Source organism: Atheta coriaria, unplaced genomic scaffold (genome assembly GCF_025399875.1).
Source record: "Atheta coriaria isolate IRGN ID8LTWV9N9 unplaced genomic scaffold, Caltech_Dcor_3.1 hic_scaffold_5_pilon, whole genome shotgun sequence".
Lineage (NCBI taxonomy): Eukaryota > Metazoa > Arthropoda > Insecta > Coleoptera > Staphylinidae > Dalotia > Dalotia coriaria.
This window is the reverse complement of record NW_027045447.1, coordinates 2,826,681-2,834,429: the sequence shown is the minus strand read 5'-3', so window position 1 is coordinate 2,834,429 and position 7,749 is coordinate 2,826,681. Positions and strand designations below refer to the sequence as shown.

At 33.4% G+C, this 7,749-nt stretch overlaps 2 long non-coding RNA genes across 2 annotated transcripts; one reads left to right on the top strand and one right to left on the bottom strand.

Moving 5' to 3' along the window:
- Positions 1-3,193: 3,193 nt before the first annotated feature.
- Positions 3,194-4,249, bottom strand: LOC135792641 (uncharacterized). Its single transcript, XR_010548409.1, has 3 exons — positions 4,061-4,249; positions 3,856-4,004; positions 3,194-3,706 (listed from the first exon to the last, which is right to left on the bottom strand). It is a non-coding gene; the product is annotated as an uncharacterized lncRNA (long non-coding RNA).
- A 500-nt stretch (positions 4,250-4,749) lies between these two features.
- On the top strand, positions 4,750-5,759 carry LOC135792643 (uncharacterized). Its single transcript, XR_010548412.1, has 4 exons — positions 4,750-5,026; positions 5,087-5,194; positions 5,249-5,538; positions 5,588-5,759. It is a non-coding gene; the product is annotated as an uncharacterized lncRNA (long non-coding RNA).
- Positions 5,760-7,749: the final 1,990 nt, after the last annotated feature.

Here is a 7,749-nt window from a genome sequence, read left to right as displayed (position 1 = left end):
TTCAAAATCTGCATGCGCCAACATCAACGCTGCACCTCGTGACAAGTCAACTTCCGACGCATGATTTGTCTGTGCCAGATCATTTCGTCGAACTTGACACTTGTCTGCACAATGGCCGACCTTCTTACACTTGAAACAGCGCACTGTGCGTTTCTTTGCTTTTCNCTTCTTACACTTGAAACAGCGCACTGTGCGTTTCTTTGCTTTTCCGCCTTTCTGCCCATCTTCCCTCAAATCTAATTTTGAGTAGAGAGCATCACCTATATTGTGATCATGGCGTACTTCACAACCACTGCATTATCGGCAGATCTTCACGGGTCGATTTCTACTTTCTTCTTCGTTTGCGGCACCCAACGACAAAAGATTTCGACCCAGCTTTGGAACGTAAAGCACATCTGTTAGCAATACCAAACCGCGATTTTGAAATCCACTTCAATATCGCTCTGACCTTCACGCATAAATAATCTGATTATTTCCAGCTCTGATAGGCAAATGCCCATCTTCCAGTTCTTGGAAACGTAGTATACAACGCACGCTACGTGTGGTGCTCGAACATCTCCGCTGTCGCCAATCCATGCGCTCTCTCTAACCCGAAAATTTGCCGCATTTTCAAATCTGCATGCGCCAGCATCAACGCTTGCACCTCGTGACTGTCAGCTTCCGACGCATGATTTGTCTGTGCCAGATCATTTCGTCGAACTTGACACTTCAATCTGCACAATGGCCGACCTTCTTACACTTGAAACAGCGCACTGTGCGTTTCTTTGCTTTTCCGCCTTTCTGCCCATCTTCCCTCAAATCTAATTTTGAGTAGAGAGCATCACCTATATTGTGATCATGGCGTACTTCACAACCACTGCGTGTTGCTTCTAGAAGAAGTAACTGTTCTCGCAGTTTTTCAAAGTTTAGCACCTGGCCTGATGCCGCTAAGATAAAGTATTGTTCCCGGAATGAACCAAATCTTGATGGAAGATCAATTACGAGTTTTGATACTAGTAGCGAGTCAGCTACTATTTCCCCAGCTGTCTTTAGATTTTGCACAATTATCGACAAATCAGCACAATAACTTGATACCGTCTGATTCTCACTGACTTCAGCGCATGCAAAGCCTAACCCAACAAATATTGACTTGTCACCGTTTAGCCTCGTAGAATGATTTTTGTTGGGGCGAAACCTGCGTAGCTTGTCTTCCTGGTTCTGAAGACGGTTTGCCCGATTTTTGTTAGCGATGATCAAGCGACTCCGACTGAGTTTGGCCAGTCTAACATCGCGCTCCAAGATATGATAGAGATGTGGTGGATGAGGTATGCAGTGAAGAAACTCTTGCTGATTTTAACCGTTTATTTACCGTGTTACTTGCACATGAGTTGAAGAGCGAGTGAATTTTATAAATCAAGTAAATGCAGATCTTGGGGACATTCATGCTAACGTTGCAAGAATGATGCAGCTGCAGTCTGGACTAACCGGGAGAACAAAGCATATAATTGCAGCTGTCCTCTGGCAGGTGTTTTGCCAAATGCAAATGATAACAATTCGCCGCGTTATCAATACGTTTGTCGGACTTGGCCCGAACAATTTTATTGCTTCCCAAATTTCCAGTGATTTCTCACATTTCCGTATACTTGCGTGATCATCGTCACTGAGGCCCCCAGTTAGAATTCGTTTTGCCCTAGCGTCACTCTTTCGCCATTCTTTAGCTTCCTTTCCATGCGTCCTTGAATTTGGACATCTAAGTTTTTACATTTTCGCAGTATGTATTTTGCAGTTCCTGTAATATTAGCAAGTAGCCACTGTGTTTGACCTGGCCTTTTACAGGAAAGTATTGTTATGAACAAGAGTAATACTCACGAACGCAACTATAATACTAATCTTGTTTTAAGCACAGATTTTTATGTTTGCTTACATTTGATATCTTTTATCTAATCTATTATCAAAACTTGTAGGAGAGAGTAGGGTCCACGAAACAATAGTTGCGAATAACGCGTAAACGGCATCCCTACCTCCGTTCTGGCCCCCCCAGTGCCACCTCCGACAAATCACGCCAATCGGCGCGTGTATCATTGAGATACGCCGATGTTTTATATTTGTGTTCCGCTGATTAAATTTTACGTCAACGCAAATTAGGAGATAAGTGTCAAAGATCTTGCAATATTTGAATAAGTCTTTTATATGGTCTTAGTAAAACATTCAAAATTGTGATGTGCAGTTCTGATTACATTCTGGAAAAATTTTTGTAATTTTTGATAACAAAATCAATACAATATCAATACAAACTATTATTAATAATGATATTAATTTTAAATTTTTTAAAATTTAATCAAATATTTGAAAACAAAAATTACCTTAAAATCAGCTTCTTTTAGAATATTTAAAATGTGTTCATAAGATAAGAATGTGTAGGTAGTACTAGAGATAAGTAAATTTTGACGAAATCTATAGGCAAATTCAACCTGATGATGATGAACATGATTATTAATCATCAAACTGCTTAAGAATGGCAATAAGTAATATAAAAAAGTATAGTAATGAATACATTCAGAATTAATTAATACTTAAACAATTGTATATTACCATTCCAGGGGTAATTTTTTGCTATGTTTATATTTGTTTCAATTAAACATTTTGTTAAAACATTTTTAGTTTTTAAGTTAAATTTATATTTGTGCTTAAATATATTCAAGTTATTAAATGTCCAACATTGGATTAATAATCATTTTTGAAACACATTGCATGAACTTTGGCATTTTCTCCAGTTTCAGTAACATTTGCACACAATACATTAATGTTTACTTGTATGTAATAGCAATTGGCTTATAACAGTAACAATATAGGCAACACTCGCATACGGCTAGGAGCTAAAGTACTTTAGTCACGGCCTTAGACATCTTTAATTTTGTTACCAAACACTAATATAACTTGTTTAAATATTAACATCTTCAATATAGCATATCATACATTATTTACAAAATTTTTGCTTCCTATCAATATGTCCTTGCAGTTTGTAGGAGACGGAGAGAAGGAAGTGTTATCAGACGATGTAAAAAAAAAAACTGTCTGATACCACTTCCTTCTCCGTTCCACCCACCAATTATAAAAATAACTTATTATTCCTTTTATCTATACTTCAATCGTAGAAATAAATATGTGCAATTTATTTTCCCTAAAATGAAAAAGAGAAATGAAAACCGTCCAGTCATAATAATCGGAAAGGCTAAATGAAATTACTTATTAATTTATTATAAAATATTTTAAGAGGCTATATTGCTTTGGTGTAATCCATCACTGGACCACACATTACTTCATTTGCTATCACCTGAATTTGCTATAAAATAAAATTTTATTGTTTGCTTAAATATATTAAGTAACAAGTGGCTAAACGAGGGTATTACGGACGAGATTGAGAGCGAGCGGTCAACCAATCTAGTCCTGGACACCGTGTAGCCACGTGGTGCTTACGTTATTTTTTTCTACTTCCACTCTAGTTCCACGTTGCGGTTTTTGTATTTCAACTTTTGCATTTTAAATCATCAAAATTTGCTTGCACACTACTACAAACCGTAAGATAATAAATGCCGTGCCGCCCGCTCATTTCATACCGCCTTGTGCTGCTCCGTAGGCAAATACGTAATAATGTATAATGTAATAATGTAATAATGTATATGATTTACGACTTGGCCGTCCGTATATAAAGTACCACTTTTTGTATCTAAAAACCGTGGAAAAACTGGCGCTTTATAGGTGGAAGTAGAAAAAATATTAAAATGCGACTGTATACTTTACTTTAGTTCATAATATTCATAATAGCTTTCCTGTAAAATATATTGAAAGACACAGTTGCTATGTATTCGTACATACCTTACTAGAACTGGAGAAAATGCAAACATTCATGCTACGCGCTGAGTGATGCAATCGAAAGAACCACGCCCCACGAAATGATTGAACCTATATCAGGTATTGAATCACATAATAATATTTTACCAATGTATTGTAACAGAGGCATAAATCTGTAATTGTAACGTTAGTGTTTCACAGAATTCTACAAATAATCAAATATACTGACTTTGAATGTTGTTCATATTAATCTGCGACAGAGGTTCCATCAGTAGCAGGAGTAACAATCCAATTGAAAAGTACAGTTCTTAGAACTTCTATCATTGGTGATGTAAGCAATTATGTGGGTTGAAAATTAGCCCACTGCCTCATCTAATCTAAAATCATACATTTGAACAAATTAGAACATTATTCTACTAGTAACAGCGCAGTACTAAATGTGATCTCATTATGATAACTATCTCAAGTTGATAAAAATAAGTGTTTGGATAGTATCAATTCTAAGTAATGGAAAAAAAAATTAAACAAGTCTTTATTTGTATTGATTTTAATACGTATGTTGAAGTGTTTATTTATTACAGATAAATTCAATTAAGTCAAAGCAAGTAATAACTCAATCAATAAATTTGAAATGATGGTTTTCAGTGTGTCTCCGCTTTTTATTAAAAGCAGTTTCTTGCTGATTTTTAAAACATAACTTTTAATTTTTTAACACTCGTACAACACAAACGAGTCTGTTAGCCTCCCAAATAAATCCGTTGTTATTCATCGTTCATTTTCTGCGTCGTCAGCATTTAAATGTTGATAAAAATCAACATTAGATATATTTTGTAACAAGTATATTAGATATCATTTTTTATAATTCTAAAATACCACGAAATTATGATCAATCTTATGAAGGACTGTAATTAACACAATTAATGTTATTACGATATAATATCTAACATTTAATTTTTTTAAAACTTCCATCTCAAGTTCTGACACAGAGTGATACTTAAAATGCGTTTGTTGCTAATACTATGGCTGGTAACTTCCTATTGCAATTATATACAGGGAAAATCAAATGTATTGTTTGCAAATGTTACTGGAAGTGGACAAAATGCCAAAGTTCACGCAACGTGTGTCAGTGATGATTACAACGATGCAATTGCATGGATTACATTTCCCTTCACCGAGATGATTGAACCTATTTCAGGTATTTAATCGAAGAAATATATATACTTAAGCAAATATAAATTACAATTTTATTTTATAGTTAATAAGACCTTGCGGTATATCGATTTTAATTGGGGAAAATATGAGTGGAACGAAGAAGTAGCCTACAACGCATCGTTTGGTCCAGTGATGGATTATACTTGGGAAAGTAATATTTTAATTTTATATATTTTATAACATACTGATAATTAATTTCCTTTAGTGTTACCAATTATTATAACCCGATCTGCCCAACTGACACAAAATTATAAATTTGAAAAATTAGAAGAAATTAAAATCTGAAATCATTTTGAGTTCAATTTTTCGTTTTTGGGAAAATCAAGTGCACACATTTATTTGTGTTCACATCCAATGATAAAAAGAGGTACATGTTTTATTTTTATTGTTGGTGGGTGGAATGGACAGGGCAGTGTTATAAGACGGTGTAGAGAGGGCGCGTCACCAACCAATTCGGAAGATAGATTAAGAGGATGCGAAAATATTGTAAACAAGGTATGCTATATTAAATATAATTGCTTAGGTATTCATAAATTCATTGTAGATTGAACATAAAGCATTATTTTCAATTGACAAATGGAATCAAATTTCTATTCGATTCATAAATCAACAATTAGAAGTAATAACCACTGATAAAAATTTATTATTATATCACGCACAATATGATGGAGAATTTAACAATTATACAAACGTATTTATTCATTCAAATACCGAAAATGCACTATGGAAATATCATAAATGTATGAAGACAAATTTGAATGCATACTTAAGTGTTTTATTCAATTATTATTTTAGATACATATTATGAAGCTCGTAAACCCAACATTAATTTTATTAATAGTAATTGGTTTTACATGGCTTCTAATTACTTATGTATTTCGTTTTTTGTCAATTCTGCGAAAGGTATTACATTACAACTGTATGATGTTTCGCAAGAGCTTATTAAAACAAAATACTATAGGAGTGATAAAAACACACAATGGAATTATAAAACTTTTGATTCTGACGTATATGAAGATGCTGAATATTATTTACGCATTTTATTTAGCCCTGAAGACAAAATAGCAATTCGAAACGTTGTCAGGCATTTAGACTGCAAAGGAAGTAAAACGGGAAACTATCATTTCTCATCATTAGAGTACAACTTTGATTTAGCAAATAATATTAAATGTTCTTCTCTTCGACACAAAATAACACCAATTAAAATTTCATTGCCAAACGAGAGTACTGGTGTTTTCTCGAGTGATAATCAGAATCATTGTAATATATGTACTGATTTCCACAACACTACTGAATGCCCACACAGAATAACGTGTACTGAGGAGTTATGTTATTGCCCAGTAGGATACACCGGAAAATATTATAACACAAGTAATAAGAACAATTCAGATTTCGGAACACATTCGCAAATATTACGGTTTATATATTCTTTCAGAATGCGACAGAGGAAAGTATGGTTGCAATTGTTCATTTGGGTGCGCCACTTGCATTTCGAACTTTTGCCATCCTATAAATGGTGAATGCTACTTTGGTTGTAATGATTTAAAATATGTTGCACCGTTCTGTAAACAAAGAAATCTACCAGTGTTAACTGGTATTGCATCAACACAAACTGCTTGTGTCACAAATTGCACAATTACTATCTACGATAAAGAATTAAAATATGATGGTGTCCAGGAACCAAAATATTATTTCACTCGTGTATTTGAACCAAATGGAACTATTACAGAAGGAGACTTAACATCAATTGAAGTCAATTTAGTTAATTTTACAAATTTATTTAAAGAAGTGAAATATAAATATGAGATAGTACTGTGTGTTACTGATGAAAAATCTGAGTGTTTTATTGATGATTTGACAACATTTGAATTTGAAACTACATGTGCAGGTACTTTATATTATATTAATATACACATTACTGTAAATCTTATTGTAGAACTGCAAACAGATCAATTTCTAATTGAAAGTGTCGACAGACGTACGACAATAAATGTGACATCTTACAATACCAGTCAAAATTGTCTCTTAAATGAGTATTACATGTTAATTCGCGATGAAGCTAGCAATGCAATTCAGTATTCTAAACACTTAGAACTGAGTAATACTATTTTATCATTAAACATATTTACTGATTATACACTGCAAATAACTAAAAACAACGAAATAACTCATAACATCATATTTACTACAGATGAATCGGGTAATAATATTGATAAACTTAGTAATATCTGGTTCATCAATTTAATTATAATTTTGTTTTAGTTCCAAACATAGTTAGAAACATTACAATAATTTCTTCATCTTCTAGTAAACTTAGTGTTGTCTGGGAAGCACCAACACCGGTTTTAGGAATCATTACCAATTACCACGTCACCTGGATGGTAAGATACCAATATCTATTTGTCTAAATGTAAATTTGAATTTTTAGTTTCTTGCCAAAAGAAGTTGTGAATTGGAGAATCAAAATTTAATTATTTTATCAAGAAATGTGACAGCTACTGCAATTGCATTAGATAATCTTAAACCATATTCAACTTATAATATAACAGTATCAGCAGTTACCAAGAAAGGTCATAGTGACAATCATAGTATTTTAGGATACACAGATGCAACTGAAACAATCCAATTAAACACATTTAATCATAAAATTATTACTTTTGAAACTTTGATTCAAATAGACTTACTTGTTTGACTGCGCATGGCATT